The sequence below is a fragment of the Podarcis filfolensis genome (genome assembly GCF_964270895.1).
Source record: "Podarcis filfolensis genome assembly, chromosome: 11".
NCBI lineage: Eukaryota > Metazoa > Chordata > Lepidosauria > Squamata > Lacertidae > Podarcis > Podarcis filfolensis.
Window position 1 is genome coordinate 31,997,867 of NC_139613.1, and position 16,438 is coordinate 32,014,304.

Sequence of the window (16,438 nt, forward strand, 5' to 3'; positions counted from 1 at the left end):
TTGCCGTTTTTCAACCATTCCACTCGCTCCTATCCTTTCAAGTAGCCCTCATAGCTTCCGTTTTGTTAGCACCATGGGAATGAGCCTGGGTGGAACTTGGGTTTGCAAGCACCCCTTCCCTTCTCCCCTGGGATGGCTTTTAATGAGATCAGAACCATTAATTTCCATTTCCAATAAACCACGCTTCGACATTGTGCACAGTGTACCGTATGGTTTAGGGTAGGGCCGGTCCAATATATTTTGGCACCTGAAATGAACCAAGAATAGCATCCTCCCCACCAGGTAGGAAGGGGTGAGTGAAGATCTACATCAGGAATGGTGGTGGTGGTGGTGGGAGTAAAATCAACCTTACTCAATGGTGGAAGTGGGAATCAAAGGCCATCATGGGGGGGCGACACTCTCTGAATCTTGTCAGGCAGGTGCAGAGCCTAGGAGACCACAGAGGGCAGTCCCTCCCATTTCCTGCCTAGGGATGGGAGGAGGCCAGCAGTGCCTCCTATTCACCAAGAGGGTGCTATGGAGGCAGAATGGGGGGGGCTGCTGCTGAGGAGGCAGCTGCTCTGGCCTCCAAGACCACTGCAGCAGGCAGCACATGCCTTGGCGGCTGGACCTGCCACCTCTGTGGATCCTGCCACCCGAGGTGGTCACCTCAGCTTGCCTCATGGGTGGGACAGCCCTGGTTGGGGGGGGGGGGAGCCCAACTTCAAACCTGGCTAAACTAACTTTGCTTGCTTCCCTGAACCACAGTGAATTCTATTCACAGTAGCTATGTGTGACGTTAACATAAGAGAGAGTGCTGGAGGTAAATAGTTAAACAGGTTGCCCAGTCAGGACCCAGGGGGGTGGAGTCAGTGGGACTATAAAATCAGTTCTGGGAGGAGTTCGTGGAGGAGTTCATTGGGAGTTGGTGGTGGGTAGTTGGTTGGTTTTACTGGGTTGGCTGGTTGGGAAAGGCAGTTGGAGAAGCAGTTGGCAGGCAGTTGGTAATAGAGAGACAGTTAGGGCAGTGGGTTCTTGAGGTGGGGAGGTAGAAGAGATAGAGAGAGGAAAATAAGACTAAGAAAGTAAAGAGCAACAACGTTTGGAATGCCGTAAAAGTTTGTTTGTGTCTGAAATAAAATACACTCTTCTTTATTAATTGAGAACCTGACTGAGACTGAAGTGATTTTACCAGGTAGGACCTGGTTGGTGGCAGTGGATTAGTGGTGTACGGGTCAATAATCCGTGAGACGACCGGGGGCTCCGTACGAATGCCACACTATGGACAATTGAATACGGAAGTGAAGGCTTTAGCAATTCTTACAGCAGAAGAAGTGTTCAACACATGAATCTAAGTCTTATACATGACACATAATCTTTGAATCAGGCTAAGAGGGTGATTCAAAAGCAAAGGAGGAGTTTCTGTTGAGAAAATCCAGAGTAGATTGCTGAAAAACGAGGTCTCTATCTCCCTCCATACTATGCAAAAGTATTGGCCATTAATATAGTCTGACTGGGGAGGGACCAGATAGCAGATATGCCAAAGAACCAAAATAAAGAAGGTCCCTAATTATGAAAAAGAAAATAGACCAATACATAGGAACCCGCAAATCAATGAAAATTATAGAAAATTGTTTTATAAGTGGACCATCAAAACCACGCGTGAAATGAACGTATATCTAATCAGTATCTCCAAACTCTTCAAACCGTTGCTTTTCAAATCCCTCAAGTTGTTAGATGAGAGCTCATGGATTGCATACCATTTGTACCTCATCAGAACACATAAGGAAAATATCACGTATATGGTATCTGTTATTTGATTCTAGAACAAATCTTTTTGCCACCCCCTTAACCCAGAAAAATCACAGGAGTAAAGTGATAAAACTTGGGTTGTATTATTATTATTATTATTATTATTATTATTATTATTATTAATTCCCACCCATCTGGCTGGGTTTCCCCAGCCACTCTAAAACATAATAAAAACACCAGGCATTTAAACCTCCCAATACAGTTCTTTCCATCATTATTGCAGTTATTAATGTTGCACATTTGGAAGCAATAGGATGAATAAAAACTTATTCTTATTGAATTAAAAACTGTCCAGTCCAAAAATATGGTTCAAGAGCTTAATTACTTTGCTTCAAAACAAACATAAAGCAAATAATGTTACATCCAGATAGTTTCATAACATCATGTGCTGATCCAAATACAGGCATAGAATCTTAGAAATATGAAATAACTTCATCCAGAGCTGAAATCAAAGCTCTGCTTCTCCAACCCAGCCTGAGAACTGGAGAATCATTTGCACATCCTTTCTTCTCCAGTGCTTCAGAACAAAGACCTAACTCACACACCCAAAATGGAGACTTGTAATTGAATACCTCATGTGATCTAAGTTAAAAACCAAGTGTGAGTTGGCAGAGATACATTCTCACCTAATCATTAACTTGTTAGACTCTCTGAGAGCTTCTTCTTCTTCTTCTTTTTAGCTCAGTGGAGGTTTCCATACAATGCTACGCCTTTAGCAGTACAGATACAGAGTTATTTTCCATTTTTATGTACAATTAAACAATTATGCATGGGAGAACAGAAGCACACATCTGCAGAAAGGGGGAGAAGTGAAGTTGTCCAATGGTGTTCATTGTTGTGTCACACCACGCCCACTGGTGTGAATGAAAATTGGCATGACATGCAAGTATATCGGTTGAAAAAACCACAGTTCCATATCACAACAGGTGCTGCTGTGTGAAAGGAACATAAGAAAATGGGACTGAATCACTAACACAATATTACCCATATGTGGATGCACCTTAAATATGCATTTAGTCACACAATATATTAAGAAGACGTGAAGCAGAGGGCTACAGACTGTGAGAATGTTCAGGGTGGAAGGAGAGGATATATTGTTTATTAATATCCTTCCTAACTTGTGCTATCATGTTCCTTTACTTAGCAGAGTGCATTCCCCTTTACACAGCAGAAAACTTGTTGCAAACTCATGTAAGTTTCTTAAAACAGTACGCAATTCAATCTGGCTTGTCCAGATTGAAATGTGTTCTAATATTTTCCTGGTAAAACCCCTTGAATCCCTCCTAAAAGAATAAAGACACCACAGTCTTATTCATAAGTAACAAAAAGAAAGTTTACTCATGATCAGGCAGAGCACAGTGTGATCCCTCAAGGCAGGCTTAAGACTTAAAGTTACAAGCATACTGTATACAAACAGGTTTACCCCATACGTGGGTTGACCTAGTGACTGCAGTTAGCAGTCCGGGAAGTTCACAGGATGAGAGGAAGATGGAAAACAGAGAGAGTGGCAGCATTCCTTGGCCTTTTACCAGGTCTGGAAAGGTCACACCCATCCACTAGTCACATGCAAGGAAGGATGCTCCAGGCCAGGAGGAACAGGAAGTTTTGACCAAACCGAACCAAACATTCCCTTGCGTGTCCACTCTAGCAAAACAAGGAATGTTGTATTTGACTGCTCCGAGTGGATTAAATCCTACAGAGACTTCTCTGGTTCTAAGCCATGGAGAGTTTGTGTGTAGACAGTACTTCTGTGCTGCTCCCAGTTTCTCTTTATTCTATGGTCTTTTCCTTCTATCCAGACAAGGCATGCTAAACATATGAAGGGAATTCTTTTCAGAAACAATTATTTGAATAATCATGAAAAGCTGCTGTAACATTGCCTTTGACAACAAGCCCTCTAAAAGCCAATTAGGATGTGAAATTTATTCACTCATAATTTGTATTCATCCCTGCGATGTACCCACACTCTCATATTCTGCCCTCATTACCACTGCACAACCCAGCTGAGTCTAGTGGGGATACGTAGCTGTAACAGATGCCAAAGTGTGGTGTGCAATATGCCTGAGATTTGGCATTCATATTGATGTGCAGCCCTCTGACCTAGTTCAACATGATACTTCATTCAATGCACAGGTATTCTATGGGGAGGGTGTTGTCATGGCACGTTCCGGCTGCAGAAAAATAGTAGGAAAACAAAGCAATAAAAGAAAGCAACAAGAGCATGTACTCGCTGTAGCTTTGACAGGATTGCTTATTCATGGCTCAGTAAATCTGTTCAGGTGCAAGGTATGTCCCAGCAAAAAAAAAAGTATTATGACTGGAATGACCCTTCCTGCATGGTTCATTCTGAGCAAAAGTGACTCGTGGCTTTCCACTGGCAGATTGGCATCTTGGTCCCCAGCCCACTGAAAGCTGCTCTCAGAAATCTGAATTGCAGAGCTGCCTGCTTACTTTGATGCCCTCAGCATCCCAATCCTTTCCTTGTGCGGCAGGCCGTCACTTCTCCTCTGTCCCAATGGTGTGTCTGTCCATTACATTTTATCCATCCTTGCATCTGCTTTAGGCCCCAGGCTTCTCGTTTCTTTGTTCCAGCTGTTCAAGCACTCAGGCTGAAGGATAGGGTGACAATAGGGCTCTGGAAGAAATTATGGATCAGAGAGAAACAGTTTGCCCACATGGGAGAGAGAAAATCTTACAGGTCTTACAGAGCAATTCAAACCTCCTGTGCAATGGACTGGGTGTGTGGGGGGGTTTGTTTGTTTGTTTGTTTATTAGATTTATATACAACCCTTCATCAGAAGATCTCAGGGTGATTCACAAAATGAAAACACAAGATAGAAGGAGAAATAAATAGTTAAAACAATACTCCCCACAAAAATGTTTAAAAGGCTGCAGAATATTAATCAACCAAAGGCCTGTTGCGTGTGTAGGTCCCCAGGCCACCCCTCAAATAACTTCACACATAACACGTAATTTAGTTTTGGTTTTTGGGCACTATTTTGGCCACAACTTTATTAAAATACAAAATCAGTGAGTGGTTGTTTAGACATTGGTTATGACTATCTGTCCCCCCACCTGGGACAGAACTGACATCCCGAGGTCCGATCGGTAGCCAGTAGAAGGGAAAGTCTAACTTGGGGATCATTTGAGCTAAGCGTCAGACCCACACCGCTCACCCCAGCAGCTCCCCGAAAGCTTGCCGGCCCGGTCCTATGACAAGGATTCCCATGACAGGGATTGGGCGGCCCTGGTCCCATGACAGGGATTGGACGAAATCATGGCAAGCCCCAGGATTCCTTTAACGGAATTCCCTTCAGCGCAACGGGAGGGGCAGGCACGGCCTAACCTGACCCCTCCACCACCAGCATATTATAACCAATGCCTAACCACAACCTTACAAGTTGTGACGAATTGCTGAGTAGTAGGCAAAAACCAAATGGCGCAGCCAATCACCAAATGGCAAAATTCCTACTAGTCCCCTGCGCCAAGGCAGACGACCTCATGACAGGCAAAGCAAGGTCAACCGGAAAAGAGGGCGGGCGGGCGGGTGATCCGATGCACTCTGCAAAGAGAAAGAGAAACCAGAGTGCACTGATATTTAAAGACTATGGTCCCATCCACCCAATTTGCAACATACAATTTGCCCCAGCAACCCGGTTATCCAATCGCAATGCCAGGCAACAACTATTAACCTGCCTGGCAACCAGAGGCCTGGCCCGGCGGCCCACACCTCAACACGTGCTCTCATTTATTGGAGAACACACTGTGCCTAAAGATATATAAGGAAGAGGCCAGATGAATCTCCCCATTTCACAAATGGGGAGCCATTGCAGAAAAGGCCCTTTCTTATGTTGCCACCCTCCGGACCTCACGTGGAGGAGGCAAATGAAGAAAGATCTCAGATGATGAGCATAGAGTCCAGCTCAGATTATGGGAAGAGGTGGTCCTTGAGAGGTGTTTCTCCACACATAGATGTCCCCGATGGCCTCTCACCAGCCACTGCCTGCAGAATGTTGTCAGTATTGCTCTTTTCCTATGAAGCTTCCTCTTCCACCTAGCCTTCCAGGCCTGTGCTGAGCCAACAGGCATTGGACCTAATTCAGGCTTGGCTTGATCTAGGTTGCCATAGTAATCTACCTGACCCCACCTTCTGCCCCAGCTGCTCTGCACAGCAGTGATGTGGATGAAGCAGTGGCCCTGCCACTCTGTAAAGCCCTGCCATGTTGGGGGTGGTTAGGGTTGCCATTTTAGGGTCAGGTGAGGTGTGTGTGTTTCCTATCACACTGTCTCCTTTAGCTTAAGCTTTTCCTTTCCACAATTTTCCAAATGCTGCAATCCTGACTGGGACTGTGGGGCAAAACTGGCCCGTGCTAAGAGGAGCTTTTTTTAAAAAAAATATGTTCCTAATGTGTCATGTGGTTTGACCCAAACTGATTTTAGCATGATGTCAACGTCTTCCAGTGAGAATATTTATATCCTGATCTACTCACGCCTAGGAAAGCTTGCAGAAATAGAGTAAGACATTTATGTCACAAGATATTTCCTGGCTCTGTAGCCTCAAAAATATTATTGCACTGGGACATTTGCAGTTTTAAAAATTCAAAATATTATCTATCAGTTATATATTCTCTCCCTCTCACCTCATCACATGTAGTGTGTATGTTCTTCAGAATAAGTAGACTGACAACCTCTATACTTAGGCTCATCCATTTAGCTTATCTTTATACATGTTGCCAGTCTATTACTTGTTGATCATAAAAAATATGGGTGTGGTCCATCAAAAGTTCAACAATTATAAATATCATTGATTTCAATGAGGGAGACAGGGCTTATAAATTATTATCTTTGGCTAGACTGCTGTGCCCTATATAATGTTGTTTGGACATTCTGAAAAGAAGTTATTTGGAAAGACATTTGTAACATTTAGAAATGATTACCAAGCAATAAATAATAATATAACAGCTGTTCTCATACAAAAATAAAAATATGATGATATGCATAGATGAATACTACTTACTTTCTGAATATTTATTCATTTTGTGAGTCGTCTAGGCCGAAGCCTCTAGGTGACTTGCAATATACTAATAAGAAACTGAATTAAAAATACATAAATACAATTACATCTTGTAAAAAAAGTCAATAACTCATTATACATTATAGGTGAGAAAAAGCTTCCTTGTATTAAAAGCAAAAATAGCTCAATAAACCCACAATAACACAATAAACAATAACTCAATAAACCCACAATAAAACTTTCAACAGGAAGGAGTGATAACCCTGAACCCTAAAAACTGTAACCCTCTTATAAGTGATAAAACTACTGAAAATTACTAAAAACAAGAAAAACAAAACAAAAAAGAAGAAGAAAAAATGAATATATTTGCCTGACACTGAAAAGATAGCAGAGAAATTTCCAGATTCTTGGGGAAAGTATCCTATAGGAGGCGTCTGTCTTGTTGCATGTATGTAGGTGCTTTTACCTTATGCTAGCCTATGGCCATAATAAAGATTTGACTTTGACAGGGTCATACCAAAACCTTGAAGTAGACACTGGCAACCAATACAAGTGGATGAGAACCAGGGTAATATGTTCTGAATGCTTGTCTCCATTGGTGAATTCATGGGCTAATTCTGCAGCAGCTGAAGCTTTTGAACCATCTTCAAGAACACCTTCCTGTATATCACATTGCAGTAATCTAAACAGGAAGCATTGATCCCCAAACCTATATGAGCAGCAGAATGTATATTGCCACTTACACGGTGCTATATATGCAGTGTCTACAACATATATGTTTTTTTCTCTGTGATAGCTAATTTATGAAGCAGAACAGCATTGAGTAGTGCACACATTTGCAGAATGAAAAATATATTCATTGCTATGTTACAGTTTTCAGCTAAAAGAAACAACACAATCATTTCCAGTTCCCAGAAAGTAAAGGTTTCTGTGTAAATATTGCAGGCACCTAATTAAAGCTGTTAATTAGAATGCATACGATAACTATGGAAACTAACCACTACAGTGCAGTTTTACTAATAGAACAAATTCTTACAGACAACATTTAATTGCACACATTATACATTGTATTTTTAGATCCTTAGGAAAGAGTTGATCTGTTTTGAGGCCCCCCTGCTGGTGCCACTCTTCTGTATGCTCTATTGTCTTTACGCATTCTTACAAGTGGCCATTTTTTTGTCACTAAGGGCATTATTATACTTGTCTCTTCTAAGGCTGTGTGCTTTTCAGAGAGTGGTGCTTGTGGATTACTGTTTAGCCATAGGTTTGCTTTGATTAGATACACTCGTGAGTGATGCATCGCTCCCCACCTGCCATGATATGGAATGTGTCTAAAAGGCTTATGCCACAAGACTTCATCTCTTTGCCACTTCAATGGGTTTATGTTTCACGGTCTTTTGTTTTATCGCCCCAACAAGAGAAGAAAGAAACACTGGTAACATCACATTCACATTGATTATGGCTCGTCTGCTCTGTAGGATTTTGCCCTAAGCACATTAGCTTGTTCAGCTTTCAGCAGATCGATAAATAATGACTGAATTCCAACAGTTTCTGAATACAAGATGTGAAGCCATCAGTCTCTTCCTTTCCTTTTCCTCCTAATCATCTCTTCACCCCTTTCAGGAAAATCGATACACATTTCCATCAGCATTTAGAGTTTCAATAGGAAGCATTTTCTTCCATGTAAGTGTTGTGTTAAGGCACAAGGTGACCACAGGGTCTCCACTACTCAGGATTACCCAGAGAGCAGAAATTGCCAATTGAGCAGCATTTTAATGTTTCAATTCTTTACAAAGAGTAAAAAAAGCCCTGCCATTTTCTGTCCACGTCAATTTTCATTACCACCAAACAATAAAAGCTAAAGATCCCAGCTATTTCTCAGGAGGATTGCCTCACAAATAATAATTGCTTATTAAAGTGTTCTTTTCAAGGAAGATTGGAAATGGTGATTACTTTGCAGCTAATTTCAAAAAGAACATATACTGTTACTATCTCTTGGTGTGTGGTTGGCTATTCCCATGCATATTTGCTTTGGGAGAAAAAAAATAAACTCATTAAACAGTCCTTAAAAGTACTTACTGTGACTGATGAGAAAATGCATCTTTCCCTTGGATTTAAGAAGGAAGAAATCTCATCGGCAAGCTCTCTTATGTGGCTGCATATTAAATTTTCTAAATGGCGTATCATTGCCCATCAGCAAAGGTCAGAAGCAGGCAGATGCATTTTAAAGTAAAATGAATAATTGTAAGAGAAATCAATTCCAAAGTATGGAAGGAAGGAAGTATCGATCTAATTGAATACACAATATTCATGTAGGTTTTTAAACAGGCCTTGAAAACTAATTTGTTTACTCTGACTTTTTCACAACGATTTTAATTGGGCTGATGAAGTCTACTGTCCTTTCTATGATGGGGTGCGATAATTTTAATGAACTGATTGCTGTTTAAATGTATTTACTGGCTGCTTACTGGATGTGATGATTGTTTTATTTTAAATTATCTTTATATTATTATACACATGTCTGATTTATAAATTCAGGCGACATTCAATCATTTGTGCAATAGAATATCACTTGTGCAATAAAACTTTCCCTTCCTCTCCTCCCACAAGGCTCATCCTCACCACCACCCCACATCTACTCCATAGGGTTGAGGGACCCTCCAGGACAGACTGGGGAGACACAGAGGGATGCAGTGGAACAGAGAATAAGGGGAAGTCTGCTGTTACATCCATTGCTACAACACGTGATGTTGCCGTCTGTGGGCTGTCTTCTCAATAGGTTTCTTTTTAAAAGGCGGATTATAAATGTATTAAATACAATCATACAACTGTCAGGGAATCAGCGTCAGAGGAGGCTAGAAAGGGCGAGACCCCGGCGGGCAGGCGGACCCAGAGGAGGAAAGAGCAGCGGAAAAGGTGGAGCAAGGCTAGAATCTTAAATTGGTGTCAAGGGGGAGGAGACTCAGACGGAGCATCAGCGGTCTAACGGTTGAGACGTAGAGCTGCGCGCTGCGGCTCTGGAAGTGAAACTGAACTTCAATAAAGACTTTTGTACTTAACAACGAAGCAGCGTTGGTCCTTTGTGAGCTGGGACCTAGGGTAGCTCTGACAACAACCAATGAACAATACTGTACAGGCTTTTTAAACGAGCCAGTAAAACGCTTGCTTGGGAGTTAGAAAAACTAATCACCTCATAACTAATGCATGGTTACTTTTAGCAACAAACAGAAACTCTAACAGTTACCTTTCTAGGAGTATGTTTCTATGTCTCTAATTTAGACATTAGAACCTAAAATGGTAGGACCTAAAATTCTGGTATTTTCTATATAATCAATTTTGCATTCATCTAAATTAGGATAAATTCCACTACAATTAAATCATGTAATGGAAGACTAGTTTAGATCAGAATATGTTATTTTCCTGCTGTTGTGATTTTACTGAAAGTGAATGCACTAAATTCTATTATGCAAATGACCAACCAAGGGAATAAGTGATATTAAAGCTTACTCTGTTTTTCTAATTGCCATGAAGACTACCCCTCATTTGTAGTTCCTGGTAAACAAAACCATGAAAACATTTATTTCCACTACTTTTATTGTATTGTAGGCTTGTGTTTTAATGCTTTGATAATTTTGAATTTCTTTATAGTCCACCCTGATATCTGGTCTTCAATGAAAGGGTGGCTTATCATTTGTAATAAGTAAATAAAGGGATGATTAGTAGAATATAGCTAAGGACTGACCGGAGATGAAGAAGGTAAAGCCATTTGCCTTGAAATGTATCTTTGGCATAGTTGTGGATTGTGCTGATGAAACCTCTGAAGCTAATTGTCTGAGTGTCCCAAATGCCATGTTAATTCAGACAGAAAAGTATATCTGGCTATTGATCCCAGTATGTGTTAGAGCAGACTGATGAGCCTAAGGAATCTTGATCCCAGCAAAACAGGAGTTAGGCAAGTGTTGGAAGAGGGAATGGTCCAGAATAATGTAGAGCGAAGATGAGGCTGAAAGGAGGAGTATGAGAAAGGGAAAGAGGGACAAAGAGAAGATGCACAAATGTCCACGAATACCAAGGAAGCTGAAATTTGCATATTGATTTGAAAGAGGCTGTCAGACCATAAGTTCCGGACTTCTGGTATATTTATTGGATTTTTTATTTGTATATTTATTTGATGAGCATAACCACTCCAGTGGTACAGCATCTGTCTTGCATGGAGAAGGCCCAGTTTCAATCCCTGGCATTTCTAGATAGGGCTGGGAATGTTCCCTATCTGGAACCCTGGTGAGATGCTCTCAGTCAAATTAGACAAACCTGAGCCAGATGGACAACTGCAAGCTCTTCTCTGCTGAAACTGTCATTTCATGGTGTGAACCCTGAACCACAATGAAACAAAAGCAGAACTGAAAGGGACCTCCTCAATTCAACACATGCAGCTGGGGTCAGGGCTGGCACAAGACAATTTGTTGAATAACATGAAGCACAAGATGATTGTCTCCTACCAGAAGCCTGACACTAATGGCATCCAATGTACCTGTGGCAGCTGTCTGTCCAGTTTATAAAACCAAGGACAGGCCTTTTGCCTGGACAGCTCTGTCATCTAACAGTGGAGATTGGCTCAGGAGGAACAGCCAGAAGGTTCTTGTAATCACCCACCAAAATTTGTTGCTTGCAGTGGCTACCTAATAGTAGGGCTAGCCCTGAATGGGGTGGTAACTTAAGGTGGTAGTGTCTGTTTTGGCTCACCTGTAATGTGGATAGTCCAGTTTATATACGCCATCTCACCTGTGGGGGAGGAAATTGACCATGGGAAGCAGCCTATACACATGCTCATAAGCAGTGGGTTCTAATTATTTTTAAAGTCCTTTAATTCAGACATCACTTGGCACTTTTAATATCAGTAAAATTATTCTCTGCTGTACAAAGGCACTAAAAGATAACTAGATGGTGAAACTTTGAAATCTATTTGCAGTGCTGTGCCCGACTGCACATGGCAATAAAAAAATCTGTTGAAACGCTAAAATTCCTCAGATGAAAGCAAATGTTCCAAAGTCTTTGGTGAGTGATATGAAGTAATATAGAGGTTTCTTACACTTAACTGATCCTGTCACTATTCATAAACTAATTTATTCATCTTGCAGCAAAGATAGAAGTGTTGGATATCTAATTGCCCACTTTGTAAATGTGTAGAAGTTTTGGAATGTAATTAATCATCATCACAAGAATATTTATCAAACAGAAATATTTGCATCCTCCATGGTTACATCATATATGTAGATAGATGGGAAGAGCCCAACACTGGGAGAAAGTTTAGGACAACTGATCTTAAGTTTTTTTCTCTGAGCCCAAACTGAACCTAGAACTCAGGTCAGTTCCCAACTGACCTGTTTATTGAGCTCACACATTAGATTTAAGTGTTGGGAATGATATGTCACCCAACCTCCAATTTATTTGTGGAGAGGTTATATAACATCCCATAAAGCAATCAGTATCCCACACTTTCCAGTGCCTTTTCCTTACTGAAAAAAGTCATGTGTTCTTGGAAGTGTACTTGTGCAAGAGTACCAAGTTGTGTAACTTGAATTTGCTGGAGTGCAATTGAACTGCAACGAAGTACAGACAGGCAAGAATATTGTTTTTATTGCTGTTAAGATGTGCATGTACCTTTCTTCCACCATCACGATGGGCAGAGTTTGCAGCCATTCATTAAAATGCACAATTACTAATTTGCTTACTTTTATTCCATTTTCAGTAGCAACCATTTGTCATTTCTGAAGATAGGTATGGTCGATAAGGATGAAGTACTTAATAGAAATTTAAATGCAGTCAATGCTGACATAATTATCTAGGGAATAATGCACAAAGAAGAAAGATAAAAATGATGAATAGTAATTCTATTGTCTCTAGGTTTTTTTCCTGGAAATAAAATAAAAACCTATAAAGTACTAATATTCTTGCCTTTCTGTACCTCTGTATTGTGGATATTACTGAAGTCTCCATCTATTTCTGGGGTAGCCAACGTGGTGCCCTCTATGTGCTACAGACTACAACTCCCATCATCCTTAACCATTGGCCATGCTGGCTGAGCATGCTGGGAGTTGTAGTCCAAAAAATCCAGAGGCCACCATGCTGGCTACCCCTTCACTGAGAGAAAACATGAACACCTTGCAGCTAATTTTGAAATTGTCTCCAAAAGTGACTGCTAGTCATAATGGCTGAATGTTGCCTTCAGTATTAGATATAATACACTCTGAAAACTAATTGTTGGGGATCATGAGTGCTATTCATGCTAGTGGGCTTTCCACATGTTTCTGATTGGCCACTGTGGGAAGAAGGATGCTGGACTAGATGCGCCTTTGGTCTGATCTAGTGGGGCTCCTTTTATGTTCTTATGTAGATTTCTCTGGGAAGCTCACAAACAGAGTCTGAAGTGAGCAGCACTCTTCTGTTTGCCCATCAGATCTGGTTGGAGAAAGCCATGAGACTTATAAAAATAGAATCATAGAATTGCAGAACTGGAAGCAACAGCAAGGGTCTTCCAATCCAACTTCTTGCAATGCAGGAACCACAGCTAAATAATCCCTGACAGACGGCCACTTAGTGTGTCAGTAAGAGGCAACCAAACAGGTACTGAAGGATCGGGATCCACTGATCTACAAAGTATAAATCGTATTGCACAAGATTCTAGGACTGAAGCGTAACTAAACTAGCAAAATATTTTTGCTTCCCGCTTCAATAAGCTAATGAACACTTCCCTTCTCCCAGTTGCTATGTCTTTCTTTAATATATTTATTTTTTAATAAAAAAGTGTCACGCTATGGCTTCATTAAACCAACAAGCAAATTCCTCCTTTTGATATCTTATTAGCATTTCCAATTTAGAATACACAAATTGCCTTTCACTAAGGTCACCATGAGGATTGATTGAGTGAAGGAGCTAATTATGTGAACAAAGGTTTAATATTTTGACAGATAAGATAGAGCCATAAAATACAGCACAGTGCATACAATTATGAGCTCACATTTGCATTTTTGCCACAAGGATGCTAGATGCACGGGCACCCTTAGAAGAGTCGCTTGAAACACTCTAGAATCAAATATCAGGAATTGGTTTCATATGCCACAGGTGATCTAACTCCATCTCACTGTACTCGCAGAACTGAACTTATCCCCACATTGAATGAGATCAGGATTCCACTTGAAACATTTAATGGGAGAACTTTTGGCTTCTGGAACAGGTTCCATGAAATGTATGGCAGATTAATTTTATAACTCCTAAGACCTTTTAGAAATAAAGAAAGAGGCAGCCCTGGAAAGAATATCACAGTGATTAAGCCTTGTAATTTGCTTTATGCTTATCCAGAGAGGCTTTGAACTAGATACATTTCCTTAACTGCTAATAGTTATGGAGTGTAACCATATACATAATTTCTAATTACTTTTTCAAATAACTAATTAAGGTTATCTATCACTCCTCAAAGTAAAAAGGTGCTAAGGTGAGCATAGTTAAATCTATGAACATTCCTCTCATGTCCACTTTAACTAGAAACGAATGATAAAAAAAATGTTCAGAGTTAACCAATAGCAAATTTGCTATCATGGCCAATGACCCAAGGAAACCCCCTTCCACTTTTGATCACTCTCCCCACCCTTATTACAGAGGGAGTGGTTAGACAACATGATTGGCTTGTTTCACCTGCCATTTGGCTTCTCCCCTCGTCGGAAGAGACCATTCCTCTACTCAGTAGCTGCTCTACCTGATCATTAAACGTTTATGTAGAAGAATTGTACCAGAATTTGCTTGTTTTCCTTTCTTACAGTATACCCCCTCTTTCCCTTTGCATAATGTCTACTAGACTGGAAGTCTGTGAGCAGGGACTGTGTTGTTTTTTAATCTTTGTACAGCAACTAGGAATTTTTTGGAATAATAATAATAATAATAGGCAATAGATGATATGAAGAATTGGAGGCTGTGGGAATACTACTACAGACATGGGGATGTCAGGATAAGGGCTGTAGCTCAGTGGTAGGGCACCAGCCTCGGTCCAGTATACCTGAAGGAGCGTCTCCACCCCCATCTTTCTGCCCGGACACTGAGGTCCAGAGCAGAGGGCCTGTTACGATATAGATGCAATGCAGCTGCAAATTGCTAGCTTGAAAACATCACATGATGGAATGTTGGGACTGTTCCGTGGGAAACAGAGGGACAGTCAATTCACAGGGCAAAGCACCGGAATTAGTTCAGAGTGTAATATGAGCTCTTCCTTTTGTTCCTGTACAGGAAGTACAGGAAGTGTTTGTCACTCGACTGCTGGAGCTTGAAGAGAGCAGTCATGTTTTTTGTAACGCTGCAAAGACAGAAATAAAGGCATGTAAATATGTTTCTGTCTATCTCTTTCCCCTGCCGGGGGGGGGGCAAGAAAGAGGGGGTGTGTTCTTCTCACGCTGAGAAGAATCGCCTATAGCGACCTTGCCTGTGTTTGCTGGGGAATGCAGCCAGGGAGGTCATCGGAACTCAAGCCGGGTGCCTGGGAGGGTTGCCAGCTTCTCCCGATAGAGGCTTGAAGTCCAACAGGGCCTTCTGGCAGCTCCCTCACTGCAAGAAGCCAAGTTACATGGAACCAGGCAGAGTAGTACAGGGAACTTCTCGGTAGTGGCACCCGCCCTGTGGAACGCCCTCCCGCCAGATGTCAACCACCAGACTTTCAGAAGACATATGAAGGCAGCCCTCTTTAGGGAAGCTTTTAATGTTTAACAGACCACTGTATTTTAATACTTTATTGGAAGCCATCCAGGGTGGCTAGGGAGACCCAGCCAGATGGGCGGGGTATAAATAAAAAATTATTATTATTATTATTATTATTATTATTATTATTATTATTATATCTGCCTTGCATTATTCAATCCCTGGCATCTCCAGGCAGACCTGGGAGAGACTCCTTCCTGAAACCAGCGAGAGGTGCTTCCAGTCATTGTAGACATAACTGAGTTAGATGGACCTATGAAAGCTTCAAGGGATGCTCATCAAATCTGCAGATGAAACCATACTGGAAGGGGTACTACAGAAGACAGAATCAGGAATCATTATGCCCTTAACAGATTGGAGAATGGGGCCCAAACTAACAAAATGAATTTCAGTAGGGATAATTCTCAGGTTCTGCACTTAGGCATGGAAAACCAGTTGTACCATGACACTTGCTCACACAAGAAGCAGTAACTTGGATGGCTTTAAAAAAGGATTGGACAAATTTGTTGAGGTTAAGGCTATCATAATGGCTATGCTCTGCACGCCCCTATTCAGAATAAGCCATCTAAATACCAGCTGCTGGAAACCATGGGAGGGGAGAGTGTTGTAGTGCTCGGGTGCCATTTGTGGATTCCTCACAGGCATCTAGGTGGCCCCTGTGAGGAGAAGCAGATGCTGGTCTAGATGGGCTATTGGCCCGATCCCACTTTTCTTAAGTTCTTACCTCTGTAATTAAAATGATGCCCAGAGGGACCCTAAAGATCTGTGTCCAGTGTCCAGGCTGCACCCTGAAGACCACTGTACTGTATAGCTATCTCAAATGCATAACACCAGGGCTTATCCAAGACTAAGCCATATTTGTTTTTTTAAAAAATGACTACAGTCCCTTAT